General features: G+C 46.2%; 1 protein-coding gene across 2 annotated transcripts in view; it reads left to right on the forward strand.

The window, feature by feature from the left end:
* The first annotated feature begins 2,187 nt into the window (after positions 1–2,187).
* AGPAT4 (1-acylglycerol-3-phosphate O-acyltransferase 4) overlaps positions 2,188–17,035 on the forward strand; it is a 92,214-nt gene continuing 77,366 nt past the window's right edge. The window contains exon 1 of one of the 2 annotated variants that reach the window (XM_065680446.1): positions 2,188–2,429. The gene's annotated coding sequence lies outside the window, so the exon portion shown is untranslated. The remainder of the gene's footprint in view (positions 2,430–17,035) is intronic. The other variant, XM_065680447.1, reaches the window with a different exon arrangement.

The following is a 17,035-nucleotide window of genomic DNA, read 5'->3' on the forward strand; positions in this document are numbered from 1 at the left end:
GGAGGAGAGAGTTTAAGGGAAGATAATCTGATTCCTTTTCATCCTCCTTGTTCGTAGCAACTAAAGAAATACAAAGTGAGGACCTCGCAAACCTTGCTCTTAAGTCAGAAGTGTGGTTTTTTTTCTACGGGCTTTCTAGTCTCAAATTTTACCATGGTATCTAACAGCTCCATAAGATTAATACATTTACCTTTTAAACCCCAATTTAATTAGGAGGGGTTTATTATTCACATTTTTCTGGTTAGACTTTTGAGAACTAGATATGCTGCATCAACACTATGATTTATCTCTTCACTGGAGAGTTTTCTCAGGTGTAAAGCATCCATAAATCCTATTATATTCAGCTGCAGCTTAACACTAATGAAAGCAAGAAGCCAGATTTTTATTATGGCTTCCCAGAAAATGGGGAACATACAAACAAGCAGCCACAGTTTCGTCTCAAGGCTAGATATGTAAAAGATGTTCAGGCACGACCACACACAGCATCAGGGGGCCTGATTTTTGGACCTTTGGCTCTCAGGATAACACCTATACCATGAGTGAGATGTCTTGGAATAATACCCAAAAAATCTGTATGTGCAGTACACAAAGCAGCTTCAAGTAGCTAGTAGGGGATGCTTAGGACAGAGCTGTGCTACTCCCAGCCACTCTCCAGAATTAAGTAGAGGAATTCTAAGGGATTGTAAGTCTTCTCCCTCTGCCTGGAACTGTCCCTTTTCCCAAATGTAGCCACGAGGTCAGTCTTTTAAAGTATGACTGCAGAAATGCCCTCTACCTATCTTTCTCTATGTAACCATTCAGCAGTTAGACCACTGGCCTGAGGATGTCAAGTGAGCTGGATTCAACTCCTTCATGATCAAATGGGAGGTAGGTTGCCAGATCTCAACCTCCTAAACAGCACACTCACCCACCCCACCAGCAGTAACCTGTCAGGGCCCTGATGGCACTGCTAGCTCTTAATGGCCCTGACCAGCCTCACCTAGATTCCCCATCCACCCACCCTGCATATGGACCATGGCTCCATTTAACCCCATGTCTGGGACTTCAGTCCTTGCCTGACCTATCTAGTAGATGGATGTGCCTTCTGTCTAGTCTCCTGCCTTGTTTCCTGGATGAATCTATGTCGTAGCCCCATCTCCAGCTGTGGTGTGACTGGATTCCCTTTGTACAAACTCTGCACGTGATTCATTGCTTCATCTTGCCCAGGATTGTCAATGGACCCTGCACTCTGCTGTGACTGCTCTGTTCTGGTGTTGTGGGGCAGAGCTCTGGCTGGTAAGGATACTGCCTGCCCAGTGGTCACCCTCAGCTCTAGGCTCGTCTTCCCTTGGGCAGCAAACAGCCTTGCTCTTGCTGCAAACCAAGAGAGTTGTAGCTTCTTGTTCCTCCCAAATGTGATAGTCAGGACACTTCTTTCTTGCAGAAACTAGTCTGGGAAGTCTTGTGTATACCCTCTTTCTCCCCTCCTTAATGCATAGTATAACTCCCATTGTTCAGTGTTTGCTTCAAGTTCTTTTAAAAAACAAAACCAATTTACACTGAGTGTAAACAGTGATGCAATGTGGCTGTTACAGACCAGGACTATAGCGCTCTGCTCTGGCCAGCTCACCCAGGTCTCCCCTTAGCTGTTCCCTGGCCTCTGGAGCCCTCCTGGCCTAGTGCAATCGCACATCCTGCAGAGGTGACAGTGCTGTCCTGGCGGTACATCATCCCAGGCATTACCATTTTCCAGTGCTTGGGGTGCTAAACAAGCTCGGTTCTTGCTATTCTCTATTCAGGGAAGCTGCTTTTCACTTCACCGTCAGAGCTCCACAGCAGATGCTCACATTTTCAGAGAGGGAATATCGTGAGTAAGGGTACACGGTGCTTGGATGACTGCCATGTGCACGAATTTTAATCCACAGCGCTCTGGCCATGGCCGTGGTACTGTTCTCCAGGTGCTGCTGGAAGTCGCAGGCACTCACAGGTGCCGCTCACGCCGCAACAGTGTGCTCTACAGCGGTAGTCCGCCGCGGCCACAGCCCAGCCAGCCCCCTCCGCCTTTACCCCCGTAAAAGGGATGACGAGTCCCTTTGGGGACTGGGGCCGCCCTTCCGCCGTCCCCCCGCGCTCCGCAGCGGCAGAGCCCTCCCGCTTCGCTCCCCTCGCTGCCGGGCGGCGCTCCGCAGGGCAGAGGGAGGCGGTGCGGGGTAGCGGTCGCCCCTCTCCCGCCGCCCCGGGAGGAAGTGACATGGCAGCGCCGGTGGGGAGGGAAGGCGAGGGGCGCCCTTTTCTTCCTGGAGCCGCCCGGCGGGTGGAGCCTGGCGGCCCCGCCCGAGCCGGCCGCCTCCCGGCGCGTGCAAACTAGTGGCAGTTGGTGCGGCTCGGCTGCCGCCCGGTCGCTCCCGGTGCCTCAGCGCGGCGCGCATGCTAAGGTCCCGCGGCGCCAGGTACGTGCTCTTTCCTTGGCGGCCAGCGAGCTCCTCAGGTGTGGGGCCGCCCTTCTCCACCCGCCCCGGTGCCTCGTTCGGAAAAAGCAGCCCCGAAGCATCCCCGTCCCAGCCCCCTTGCCAAAACAGCCACCTCCCGGCGCGCCGGAGTGGCGAGCCGAGGGGCCGGCAGCCGCCGGCGGGATGTGCGAGCGAGGCGGGGCGCGGCGGGGCGGGAGGCGGGCTGCGGACAGAAGTTCCCTGATTTATTCGCCGCTGGGCCGGCTCTCCTCAGCCGCCGCCGCCGCCGCCTGGAGCCGTTTTTCTCTGCGGCCGCCGAGAATTTTGCTGCTGTCCGCGGGCCCCCTTTGTGTGGCGAGCGCTGCCCGCGCCGGTGTTTCCGTGGAAACGGGGGAGCTGTGGCGGCGGCGGCGGCCTTTGCGCGCTGGGGGCCCCTCTGACGGCCGGGCCGGATCGGGCGGTCGCGGCGGCCCCTTCCACTTTCCTTTCGGTCTTGCCCCGGAGGGGCTGGCGATGGCGGGAGGAGGGTGCGGGCAGGGCGGTTGCTGTGGAAACGGTCCGGTGCGGTGCGGTCCGGTCGTCTATTCGCTGCCTCCTCGCCGAAGGCGCTTGTCCGCGGCGGGAGGGGGTCGTGCGGACGGGCGTGTAGTGCACAGTCACCGGTCGCGGTGGCTGATTTTAACATGGTACCGAAAATCGTGCCGATGAGGTGAGGTAGCGTGAGCGGTGGTTGGGCGGAGGACTGGGGAGCCTGCCTCTCTGGTGATGTGCTCACGTGTTGTAAAAGCCCTTCATCTCCCTGTGTCTTTTAGAGATGTTTAAGCCGAATTAGATAACGACCACAAACTGATTTAAGGTGTATCGACCGATACCATGTGGTGAAAGGAGAACTCTGAGGGGAGTGTTGTTAAAATACGAAGTAACCCTTTGTAGCATTTGTTTCAACAAGTGAGCACTTGCATAGCTAAAAAGAAGCAACCAAGAAAAGCGTCTGTTTGAACAGTGTCATATGGAAACTTCTCATCTGTTTCTTTGTTATGCATTTCTAAGAGTTGTAAGTGTTTCTGGACCATGTGCAGACATTTAAGACTGTACCTTATGCAGGTACTTGTGTTGGAGAGCAGCCTTGCTGCTATGTCAAAACTAAAAATACAAGAAGTGGAAGGATACAGGAAACATTCTCAAAACAAAACAAAAAACAACCAAAAAACCCCACCACTAACACACACACACACACCCACACACACCACCACCACCACCACCACCACCCCCCCCCCAAAAGCATTTTGTTAGAACCAGTGATGTGTCCAGCCCAGAAGTTGTGCCAGGTGATTGTAGCCTCAGCTTGTACTGATAATCACCTCACTAAATTGCAAAAGAATTAAAAGCTGGTGGAGTAGAGACACTATTGCAGCTATCTTCTCTTAACTTCTCACTTGAATGATAAGATTACAGTAGACATACAGAGATTTGTTTATAGTATACAAGGCCTAGCTCTTTATAAAGACTGACTTGGTGGATCACTAAAGCAGTTGCTGTGCTGTAGATGTTTCCTGTCATTTACTGACCAACAGCTTTCTCAAGCTGTTATCTGATCTAATGCTGTGTTTTTCCAAATACAGTGGTTTAAAATACATTTCAATCTATTTTAGGAATTTGTGTAAATATTATGCATAGCTTTGCTCTTTTCTATTAATGTTTTGCATAACAATGCCTAAATAAACTGTGTCTAAAAATGTAGCTTCAACCGCATTTTCTGGAAGACAAGAGGGCCAAGATTCGTGTGGAAGAATAAAACAGAAAGCCTGCAATGAACAGGGGAAATATTGTAAGCTGCCGATGGATAAAGGTTGCTCTTGAGCAAAGTTTGTTTGTGTTGTTGGCAAGCACTTTAACAGGTTTTTAGTATTATATTTTAGAAGTGGAGAAACTACACAGTGAGGTTAATGCTTGCCCAGAGTCACAGAACAGAGAACACTATGCCCAGAGCATGGTAATGAAGTGTGTTGAGACCCAGGAGGTGTCAGTTTGGTGGGGAGGTTGTTTTCTTTTAGCAAGTCTTGTTCTGTCCATTCAAAATCCAGGGGCACTGAAGCAGTGTTCATCTTCACGTTGGAATGAGCCATGCTTTCCTGGAATGACAGCTGTACATCATTTACAGTGTAGCACACTTACTGTTCCATAACAGAGAAGACCTGTGTAGGAGAAGGGTTGTCTTACAGGAACTGGATGAGAATCCTGTGCCTGTGCTCTGCCCTGCTGAAAAGAGGCAGCTTACTGTTCTCAGTTGTATACCCTGATTTTATTGTTGGAAGGTGAAGGCTGGCAGTAACACCCCTTGAAATCTCTTCAGTGCAGGAAGACACTGTCACAGCTATGGTGAGGTTACCAAGATGACATTCCTGTATTACAAATATGCACATGTGGGCCTTAGAACTTGTATTAGTAATTTGGGTTTAAATTTTAAAAAGCCAAATATCCATTGCATGATGTAGAAGAGCACTTCCCTAACTAATTGTGTCATTACTACTGCTGTTGATATGCCCAGGGAAGGGAGCAGATGAACAAGGCAACGATGCATTCTAGTGCAGTGCTTTAGTCAGTGAAAGCTTTTGCAACTGTGGGCCTCCTTTGTTAGGGAAAATGTTATGTGAGTCAAGGCAACTTTCTTCTGAGGTGTGTTTGATTTAGCTGTACTGAATGCAGTGGGCTTTTTTTTGTGAAGAAACTAGAAATGTGACTGAGAGCAATACCCTGTACACTTTGTTGTGTTTTGACGCTGGTACGTGGCAGCCCAGTATGGGTTTTTTTCCCAGGTGCTTTGTCCACAGGCTGGCTTTGCCCAGTGATTCAGTTTCAGGTGTTTGGGAAAGTTTGCCCTCCAATCTGTTTGGTGGTTTTAAACTCATTCACATCTGACTGTGTGGTGAGTACCCTGAGCACCTCTGACTAATGCTTGTGTGCTGCACAGAAACTGCTGACTCATTTAATTTTCATACTTTTCCCCTGTCTTCCTCCGGAGCCTTGGACTAGAGATGTGGTAGGGTCAAGGTAAGGTCAGTGGAAGAGGAAATAGAAATGAATGAGAATAACCGTGTGTGTGGCAAGAATGAAGATGCTGAAAAAAACCTTCTTTGGTAATGTGAAAAAAAGATGATGGCTGTAATGGATTTCCTGAAAAGGTACATAATAAACCATATGCTAGGATCCAGACAAAGCTGTCGAATAACTGTAGTGAGCCCACAATTGGGAGATGCTGGGTTATGGTCCTGTTAGTGGTATGCTCTTCATTTTGAACATAAAGCCTTTTTACTCCTTTGCCTCTGTTTGCACTTTCAGCCCTTCTGTCTGTCTAGTTATATTCTGCCATGAAGAGCTTAACACTGAAGTCATTTTCTGCTACTTGCAGAAGAGCTGACCTGGCTTGAGGTTTCTGCTGTAGCATAAATAACAGGAACAGAGAAAGACAATTAACCAGTTCTAGGCTGGAAAGTCAGAGGTAGAGGTCACTTCGCAGAAGGAGCTGCTGGCGGGGACAAGCACACTGATTTCACATGTATCTGTGACTGTTTATTAATGCCTGAAAAATTGCTGATGTGAACCAGATTTTTTTTTAATCTGACCAACAAAAGTAAAATTTCAATCATATTTTCCCAGCAGGATTCAGGTGAACGAAAAGGTTTGCCTGTGCAATTCAGTTAGCAGATTATGCAATTATTTTTTTGTCTATCAGGAAAAGGGGAAGAGCCGATTTAAACCCTGCTGTTAAAGATGGGGAAAGAATATATTTGGGGGAAGTCTGTGTGTAGAATTGGCATGTGACTTTTAATCAATTTAAAGTGTCAACTACTGCGTGAAAGTTAAACTGTGTCCTGTTTTTCCCTGTCTCCATGTTATGCCTCTCTTTATGCATCATAGTTCGCCTCTTAATCATGTTTTTCAGTACTTCAGAAAATACCATTACTACAGATGTTGCTTTTACACTTCTGGAAGGTCTGGAAGCATTCTGTCTGCAGCAGCCTACACCTGCACTTGAATCATGTATGAGGTTTCCCTCCTTTAAGTCACAAAGGCTTTAGTTTATTTTACAGTTGAGGGTATGTTTAAACAGTGCTTAAAACTACACAGACATTTACATTTTTTATTTTTATATTGAGCCTTCAGTGTGTCACTGACTGGTTTTCCCACGCCTATGCCTGTACTTCTGAAAGTGTGCATAAATACTGCATTTCACCTAAGATGGAGGCAGAGAAAGGATTTATTCTGAATTTAAGCCTTGCAAAATGTCTCAAATTTATTTGAAGTTAGCAGGACAAATGCTCAAAGCAAGGCTTTTAAAAAGATTTAGGCACCTGAAATGGTGCAGGGATGTAAAAAATCCAGGTAGGTGTTGAAGCACCTGATGCTTAATTTAGTGCAAAATTTATAAAAATGTTACGGGATTCTTACCAGCATGTTTAGGAACTGTAACATCTGCACACTTGCCATCCAGTAAGGTTAAATGCTCTTGGGTCAAACACTATCTCTGAATGATTTTGCTAGAAGTTTAAGGTGGTTTTGCACCTTAGACCTGGCTAAGGTGCTGAGAATACAAGTTCATTAATTAGTTGTATTTCATTTGACTGGTTTTGAGGGATAATGTTTTCTGAACAACAAGGACTGTTGAAGCTTGTCAAGAGGTTTCTTTTGGCTTCAACAGGATTTGAATCGGGTCCAAAATGAAACATCCCTTTATTATTGGACTTGATAAATCCGGGAATTGTGATGAAGGCTTTTATTCTCTGAAGTTCTCAAATTAAATAAGGCTGTCCGGGACTGATGGTCAGGAAAATGAGGAGGCTGAAAGTATTTTGAGTTCATGGTATAGCAAAATAATTCTGAACACTTGTGTCTTGGAGGCAGAGGTGAGTCAAACCTGGTGTAGAATGGGACCACTGAAATGTGGTGAGGCAGCCACCATGTTTATTTTGATTTTTGCCTGGCATCTGTGTTGTGGTTTAAGCTCAGCCATAAATCACACAGTCGCTCTCTCACTTCTCCCCTTTTCCTTCCCCTGCTCCCGGAGGGATGGGGAGGAGAATCGAAAAAATGTAACTCCCACGGGTTGAGATAAGAACAGTAACTAAGGTATAACACAAATCCCTACTGCTACCACCAATAATGATAAAGGAAATAACAAAGGAACAGAATACAACACCTCACACCCGCTGACGGATACCTCATCCCACCCAGCAGTGAACTCGCCTTTTTGGGTAACTCCCAGTTTACATCCTGGGCATGATGTGCTGTGGTATGGAATACCTCTTTGGCTAGTTTGGGTCAGGTGTCCTGTCTCTGCTTCCTCCCGGCTTCCCCTCCCCCCTGGCAGAGCATGAGGCTCACAAAGTCCTTGGTCAGACTAAACATTACTGAGCAGCAACTGAAAACATCGGTGTTATCAGTGCTGTTCCCAGGCCGAAAGTCATACCATCACTCTTATCTCAGTGCACTCTTATCTTAGTGCATGGACCAATCGCTATAAAGCTGCTGAGTCCATCTGGTCCATGATGTCAGGCTTCATCTCTTGTAACAGTCTTTCGGAGCAGGAGAGGCTATGTGCAGTGTTCACACTCGTGAATAACCTGAGCAATAGTGTCCATTGCTAAGTCCAGCCCTCGATCTTGAATCCATCTGTATGTTGCATCTCTGCCCTGATGGCCTGAAGTGTTATGGGCCCATCAGAATCAAAATAATCCACCCTCCCCTTCAGCAGTTTCTGCAACTTGTCGCTGGGGACTCCATACAGCTCCTTCCATCTTCGACGCTTCCAAAGCACTGGAGGGGCCCAGTGGACCAGATACTTGCCCATACTGTCCCACACACACTGCCACTCATGACTGTCCAGCCTTGGGGAAAACCTCTTGGTCCTCCTATATTGTCGTCTAACCCTAGATAAGACCCAAACCCATCTCTGCTTAACTTTCGAGATCAGACAAAATGGTTGTGGGCAAAACACACTCTGTATGTGTGCCAAAATGCTGATCCCTATCACAATCAGCAGTCGGGTCCCAAGGGTGCCCAAAGGCCATTTGAAACCTTCAGAACTCTCAAATGATGCTGCTGTACTTGTCACTGAGGCTGGTGTAGCTGCTGTGCTTGCCGGCTCTCTCACCACCAGCTTGTGTTTTTCTGAGTCCAGATCTTCCTCCTCTGCCTTGCTGGGAAATGCTGCATGGTCTACTGCATCCTTCACTTGTCCTGGGTGCCTGAGGCTGGACCCAGCTGAGGCTCCCAAAGGTGCTATCTTGCTCTCCGCATCCTTCTGGGGCTTGGGCTCACGTGGCTCTGCAGGTGGCTGCTGGGGGATGCTCTCAGCCGTCCCGGGGCCCAGTTCCTCCACTGTCTTCTCCCACTGCTCAGCAGCCGCCTCTTTCCCCTCCTCGACCTCCCTGACCTCCTCCACCTCCGCCTTCCCAGCCTCCTGGTCCCTGGGGCCACTCTCCCGGGCTGGTTCAGGTGCTGGCGGCTTCCAGGGCCACTCCTTGGCTCCCCACAACCTCACGAAGATGGAGGCGAGGACGAGAATCAGGACGGTGAAGAGCAGAGGGATGGCCAGGTACAAGTCCATGGCCACGTCCATCCCGCCCTGTTGCCGGACCCACCCGTATTACAAGTCATTACGATAAAGTACAGTGAAACAAGAACCTTAGCTCAAGGCCCCCAGCCGATAAACACTAACACAGCCAATACTGGCTGTAAATAAGGCATGACATGCTGAAACTGTGAGATCAAGAGCAACAACTTTGAGAGCCAATAAATCAGCATTGTGATGAGTGACTATTAATCTGAAACAATGAATGCTTATCACAAATATGATTAGACTCTTAGAGACAAATATGATTTGTCTCTGAATTGCAGAGACATCAGTTTGATAGGTGGAGCACTCAGTGGATAAAGAACTGGCTGGATGGCCGCATGCAAAGAGTTGTGGTCAGTGGCTCAATGTCCAGCTGGAGACCAGTAACGAGTGGTGTCCCTCAAGGATCAGTGTTGGGACCGGTCTTGTTCAACATCTTTGTCGCTGACATGGACAATGGGATTGAGTGCGCCCTCAGCAAGTTTGCCAATGACACCAAGCTGTGTGGTTTGGTCGATACGCTGGAGGGAAGGGATGCCATCCAGAGGGACCTCGACATGCTTGTGAGGTGGGCTGATGCCAACCTCATGAAGTTTAACCATGACAAGTGCAACGTCCTACACCTGGGTCAGAGCAATCCCAGGCACAGCTACAGATTGGGCAGAGAAGAGATTCAGAGCAGCCCTGCAGAGAAGGACTCGGGGGTGCTGGTCCATGAGAAAATGAACATGAGCCGGCTTCAGTGTGCGCTCGCAGCCCAGAAAGCCGTATCCTGGGCTGCATCAAAAGGAGCGTGACCAGCAGGTCGAAGGAGGTGATCCTGCCCCTCTACTCTGCTCTTGTGAGACCTCACCTGGAGTATTGTGTGCAGTTCTGGTGTCCTTAACGTAAAAAGGACATGGAACTGTTGGAACAAGCCCAGACGAGGGCCACGAGGACGATCAGGGGACTGGAGCACCTCCTGTATGAAGACAGGCTGAGGAAGTTGGGGCTGCTCAGCCTGGAGAAGACCTCATAGCAGCCTTCCAGTACCTGAAGGGGGCCTATAGGGATGCTGGGGAGGGACTCTTAGTCAGGGACTGTAGTGACAGGACAAGGGGTAATGGGTTAAAACTTAAATGGGGGAAGTTTAGATTGGATATAAGGAAGAAGTTCTTTCCTATCAGGGTGGTGAGGCACTGGAATGGGTTGCCTAGGTAAGTTGTGAATGCTCCATCCCTGGCGGTGTTCAAGGCCAGGTTGGGCAAAGTCTTGGGTGGCATGTTTTAGTGTGAGGTGTCCCTGCCCATGGCAGGGGCGTTGGAAGTAGATGATCTTGATGTCCTTTCCAACCCTAACTATTCTACGATTATATGATAGACACACTCCGGTCAGATCTGTAGTTATCTCAACCCTTCGTGCCCCACTTTGGGCACCAGAAAGAACTGTCGTGGTTTAAGCTGAGTCATAAATCATGCAGTTGCTCTCTCCCTCCCTTCGTTTTCCTTCCCCGCACTCCCGGATGGATGGGGAGGAGAATCAAAAAGAATGTAACTACCACAGGTTGAGATAAGAACAGTCCAGTAACGAAAGTATGACATAAACCACTATTGCTACCACCAATAATAATAATGATAATGAAAATAACAAGGGAAGAGAATACAACACCTCACCACCCACCAACCAATACCTTGCCCCACCCAACAGTGAACTTGCCCTTTCGGGTTAACTCCCAGTTTACACCCTGGGCATGATGTACTGTGGTAGGGAATACCTCTTTGGCTAGTTTGGGTCAGGTGTCCTGTCTCTGCTTCCTCCCGGCTTCCTCTCCTCCCTGGCAGAGCATGAGGCTCAGAAAGTCCTTGGTCAGAGTAAACATTACTGAGCAGCAACTAAAAACATCGGTGTTATCAGTGCTGTTCCCAGGCTGAAAGTCAAAAACACAGCACTGCACCAGCTGCTAAGAAGGAGAAAAAATGACTGCTACTGCTGAACCCAGGACAATCTGGATGTCTGATTGTTTAGTGTGTAGGTGCAGCTGAGCCTTACACTGAAGCTGGCATTTATTTTTGGAACCATATCAACCACATCTCAGCTGTAAGACGTATGTTTTCCTAAGTATTGGGTGTTACCTCTTTAAGGCAGGAGTTGGTTTTCTTCGAATAATAAATCTGGAAGCTTCCCTGCCACATTCATTCTCCAGCTAAACTATTTTCTACAGAAAGAAGCATTAGAAAACACTTAATGAATAAATGTTAGTATTCTGCTTATCCCATCTTGGTGTGGTTACATCTTGTTCATACTCTGAAGTGTCATATGATAGCATACAGCCAAATTAAATTAATACTTGGAGGTTAAAAAATATCTTGTGTTTTTCTGTAGCATTTACTCAGTATTCAGAGAGCATGCTAATGAATGTTATTTCATATAAGTTAAAAATATGCAAATGGATTAGCTGAAGGAGGCAGTCTACTGTAATAGAAGATCAGAAAACCCAATAGCTCATTGGAGTTGTAATCAGGTGGATGGCACTTTTTTTTTTTTTCCAGCACTATCAACAACATCTTGTGATTTGTACTGGAATCTTTTGCTTTATCCCTTCACATTTCAGCACTGTTCCCTCATATCCCTGTGATTCAGAAGCATGGAGGATGTGGTCTGTTCCATGTACCCCACTGTGTCTGTGAAAGTATTGGCAGTGGGGCTCAGATCCACCAAATGGGAGAACGTGGTTGTTGCCAACAGGTCATAGAGCTGCTCAGTGAGAGACACTATGTTAAAAGTATTCATACTGTTTTTTGGGGGGACAGTAGAAAATTTGTTACCAGTTCACAGGCTGGTGGTGAAAGTCTCACTTGTAAACCAGTAGTACTGCCACCATGGTGTTTAGCTCAGTTCATTGATTTATGCCCGATCTCTGCCAATTTTCAGATCTTTTTTTTGTTAAGATTTTTGCTGCCACAAATTTCTGTGTTATTCATTAGTTGCATTTTATGGCTTTCTTAAGTAAATGAAACAACAAAACCACACAGGTTAAGAATTAGACTTCTAGGAAAAAACTGAAAGAGGTTATCCAGAATTACTAAAATGTAAATCACAGTTCCAGAAAACATAAAGAGGTTGAGAATACAGAGGAAAGAAAATTACCTTTTTCCAAGTGCTGATGACTGTTGTCCTTGAAGCACGTAGCAATGCCTTTAATTCCTTCTTTGGTAGGAGCAATGAGAGATGTATGTTTGCGTGTACATGCACACAATACTGTCAGTTTGATACTAAAGTTGTAGCTTCTGGTTTATAGTACAGAGCCATTCAAGTTGATGAATACTTGATTTTCATTTCTTGAGGAATGGAGAAGGGAAGGGAAAGTAGAGTTTGTTAGAACATCACATCTGGTTTGAACCATCTCCTGCATTTATAGCTGTTGCATTATGTGCTGCCACTGAAGGTCCTTGTGGGATGCATCCATTCACTCTCTGCTCTCTGTACTGGCCTGTCAGAAGCTATTACAAGGGAAACTTGAACATGGACAAGAAGGGAAATAAAGGAGGATGAAAAGTGCTGGTCTGTGTTGAAAGCTGGAGCCTGGGTATCTGGAAGGTTACAGTTCCGGAGTTAGGTGTGCCTTGGATTTGCCATGTGACTGTCACAAGCTCTTGAAGTGTTGTTCTGAGTTCCCCATGTGTGAGATGGGGACAGCAAGACAGATCTTGTTAGGCTGACTTCACTGGCCCCTTCTAAATGGCTATAGCTTTCCACATGAGAGGGATGGATAAATCCAGGAAAGAATTGACAAAAATCTACACTGTTTTCTAATCCTATCCATAAAGGGTTTGATCTTGCATAAGAAATGGACTTGCTCATGCTACTAAGTCTGCTGAGGGGATGTGAAACTCCTCTGCCTGGATACAACTCCTTACATGTGTTAGTGGTGTGGAAAGCTGTCTATCGCAGAACTGGAATTAGAAGATGATACTTCTGTAGTCTAACTTTGAACTAACTCATTGTGGGTAAGAATAGAAAAATTAAATATTTAAAGCTTTGAATTAAACATGTCATCCATGTTTCCTTGTTGCCTCACGCCTACAACTGGTTTGGATGTGGGGAAAATATTTTGTCTGTTGAGTATAGGCAGTTTCTGTACCTTGTGCTGACCCGTGTGTTGCTGTGAATGTAATTTACAGTTCTTTAAAACAAGATGAGAGTGATGAGTGTTTAGCAAGCATGAAGCATGAGTCTTCATAGGAGACACCTCCTATCCCCAGAGCTTCCCTATTATCAAGAGAATGTTTGAACTCCCAGCACAATTAAAAGAACAAAAAAAAGAGACAACCCTGGTTTTATATCAGCTCCTTAATAATCCTTTGTCTACCTTTCTCCCTTCCCCTGTTTCTTTGGGATCTTCTAAAATATATGTTTTAATAATAACCACTGGAGAACTTGGTATCTGTTCCTGTGTTGGATCTCCTTCTGAAATGCCCAGTGCAGAGATGATCAGCCATACTGCTGTGTGTCTTTGATGCTGGGTAAATACCATGGTGCAGGTGGCAGCATCCTGCTTCACTGCCCCTTCTGCATCTGTAGTTTTTAATGTGTTAATTTCTTGTGCACAGGAATGATGGTGTGGATCTCACCATTGAGAGATTTCTCACAGGCCATGCATTAATGACCAGTGGCTTAACTAGGCAGACTCCAATCACTGTTCCTCAAATGTACAGTAGCCTTAAATGGTCCATGACTGTTCTGTACACAATTTCATGTATCATAAACACAAAAGGATCCGTACTTGTGCACATACATATTTATATTTATATTTGAGAAGGTTTATTTATTGCAGACATGCAGATTCTGTTATGTGATAAACCATCTGTACTTTTGCAGCAAGCCAAATAATCCACTGAAGTGATTTTGTAGAAACATTTTTGGGGGTTTGTTTTTTATAGAGGAGGATGCTAAATGACAGTAATGTGTGGGCCTTATTACCTTTGACTAAGCACTTAATGTTGCCTATGAGAGCAAATATTAAATTGGCTATGAGCACGATACAGTTGCTTGTCCTAGGCTTATTGCTGTTGTTTACTCTGGTTATTTCTGAGGAATTATCCAGGTTGCTTGTATTTGTGTGACAGCCTAGACCACCTCCTGCTTGGATTCTCAGTATACTGGTAAATTTTTGTTTGTTCTTTAGTCCTGCTCACTTGCCTAGTCCCTGAGTTTGACTTGTGTTGGTTATGTTGTCATTGTTGACAGCACAAGTAATTTACTAGATTAATGAACCCACAAAGAGTAAATGAGGAAACAGAGGGACTCGGTGGTCCCCAGGACTGAACACTGGAGCTGATCTCTGATAGACTCCTCCAGGTCTTAAGTATCTTCATGCAGCTCTTTTTATTTTTCCCAAGCAAATTGCAGATAATTGTACTTTGGAAAAAAATTAAATATATATATATATATATATATGAGTTTATTAAAATACAGAAGCTTGAGTGGGAAACAGTTGAAGAGCAATGCTTGACATGCTGGGAAGAAGCAACTTGCCTTCCACAGCTGTTTTTGTGGTGTTGTGCACCTGAGGTAACTGCTGTACTTTACCCTGACATAGTTTTTGAGAATCTTTCTAGGAGCTTGGAACAGAAGTGCTCAAATTCAAGGGGTTTACCCTCTTAAAAGAAATGCTTCCCTCAGCATCAAGCCTGCAGTGCCTAAACTGCATTTCCAAGGGGTTCTGTATTGCATTGTGTTGAAGCTCAGCTTCTTATGGCTTCCTTGTTCAGCTCTCTTGTTCCTGTACACTTCATGCTCCTGGAAGAAGGAGCAAGGCTGAACTGCTTCTTATCAGAACTTGGGCAACACCTCCCCATCTTTTCTGCTCCTTCCCAGACCAGCAGAGAGTATGCATACACAGATAGAAAGCTTGTCTCCTGGCAAACATGCAGGGTTTGTGTAGCTGTCTTAGATCACAGCAGGAAGAAAACAGAAAAGGGGAAAGCGCTATTGATATGGTGACCATTTCAAAAACTCCTGTGTTACTTTCATTTCTTCAGGTTACACTCTTATTCTGATTATGTCTGTGCTCAACAGAAAATAAAAAAGTTTTACAGCAAGTCTGTAAATTTGAAATCTTCGAAGTTGCTGGTAGGTGTTATTCATTCTTCAGCCTTTGAAACAGCCTAACTGACCAATCTCTCCTTTGTAGTGGACTGTGTTACGAAACATGCAGTCCAGGAATGCATGACTCCTCAGGAAAACCTGAAAGCATTCTAAAGTTCACTTCACTTTAGGGGAAGGTCTTAAGATACGCTCAAATTCTTCCCCCCTTTGGGACTTTTCTGGGGAGGTGTGGTGGGTTGACCTTGGCTGGCTGCCAGGTGCATATCAAACTATGTTCTCACTCCCCTTCCTCAGCCAGGCAGGGGAAGCAAATAAGATGAAAAAGCACATGAGCTGAGATGAGGACAGGGAGAGAGACCAGTTTCCATCATAGGCAAAACAGACTCATCTTGGGGAAGATTAATTTATTGATGATTGATAATAGAGTAGGGCAGTGAAAAAACAGAGACAAAACTAAAACCACTTTCCCCCCAGGCTCAACTTGAAGCCTAACTCTTCTTCTACCTCCCTGCCTCTGCTGCACCCCGGGTCATGCAGAGGAATGGGGCATGCAGTCATTCCATAACAGTTTCCCTCTGCCTCTAGTTCTTCCTTCCACTGATGCCTTGCTCTTGACGGGGTCCCTTCCACAAGGTACTGGCCTTCAGGAACAGACTGCTGCAGCCTGGATCCCCCACAGACTGCAGTTTCTGCTAGAAAACCTGCTCCTGAGTGTGCTCCCCTCCATGGTTTTCACCTTCCTTCAGGGCACCTGCTGCGTCATGGGCTCCTCCACAGGCTGCAGGATGTGTGTTCCACCATGCTTCTCCATGGGTTGCACTTGGACAACCTGCTTCACCATAGTCTTCATCACAGGCTGCATGAGAATGTCTGCTCTGGCACCTGGAACATAGTCTTCTACCTCTTTCTTTACTGACCTTGGTGTCTGCAGGGCTGTTTGTCACCTTTTTCTCACTCCTCATTCACAGCTGCAGTGCAGCATTTTTTACGCTTAAATGTTTCCACAACGGTGGCACCAGTATTGCTGATGGGTTCAGCTTTGGCCAGTGGCTAGTCCTTTCTGGAGGTGGCTGGAATTGGCTCTGATGCTCCTGGTGTCTTCTCACAAGAGCAGACCCTGCCCCTTCCTCCCCCCCATCCCCCCAAAAAAAAGTACCAAACAACAAACCCAAACAAACAAACCCAAACCAACCAACAGCCTTGCCATGTAAATCAAACACAGGAGGTAATGCTCTGGTGTTTCCTGGGGAAAGTGAGAAGCAGTTCAAACCCTAACGAAGCATGAGGCAGATAGATGGATAATTCTTCCCACAGACCTGGGGTTTCTTTTGTGTGGCATGTACAGATACATTCTCCTTGAAAATGAATACATACATGAACACAACCTCACTTTTGCTAGCATTTGATGCTCAGTGACAGTGCTTCCTGTGACTTGCCTTACATACATGCTTGATATGCAGAAGAGGTGTTAAAATGGAGTCCAATATGAAATACAGTGCTGCTGTCTGTGCTGTTCTGATGGCAACTGAAATTCACTTAAAGAAATTTGCTACTGAAACTGCTGTAATATAACCTGAGCATATTTTCATAGTTGTAATCTCTGTAACACATCCAGCCAAGAATCTGGGTTAGATGAGAAAATGAAAGAATGAGCAGCATCATCATGTGCTTGGTTGTTCTTAACTTGCAGCAAAGCATTTAAGGACTATATCAGATTGTTGACATAAGTGCATAGACTTGAAACATACTGTCCTGAAAAAATGGATAAAGTGCTGTTTTGCTTCTATGTGAAGTATGGACAGTACTAGCTTAGTCTAGTATCTGCCAGGTAGGTACCATGTTCAAGGCCAGGTTGGATAGGGTCTTGAGCAACCTGGTTTAGTGGAAGGTGTCCCTGCTTGTG

This window comes from Lathamus discolor, chromosome 5 (assembly GCF_037157495.1).
Source record: "Lathamus discolor isolate bLatDis1 chromosome 5, bLatDis1.hap1, whole genome shotgun sequence".
NCBI lineage: Eukaryota > Metazoa > Chordata > Aves > Psittaciformes > Psittacidae > Lathamus > Lathamus discolor.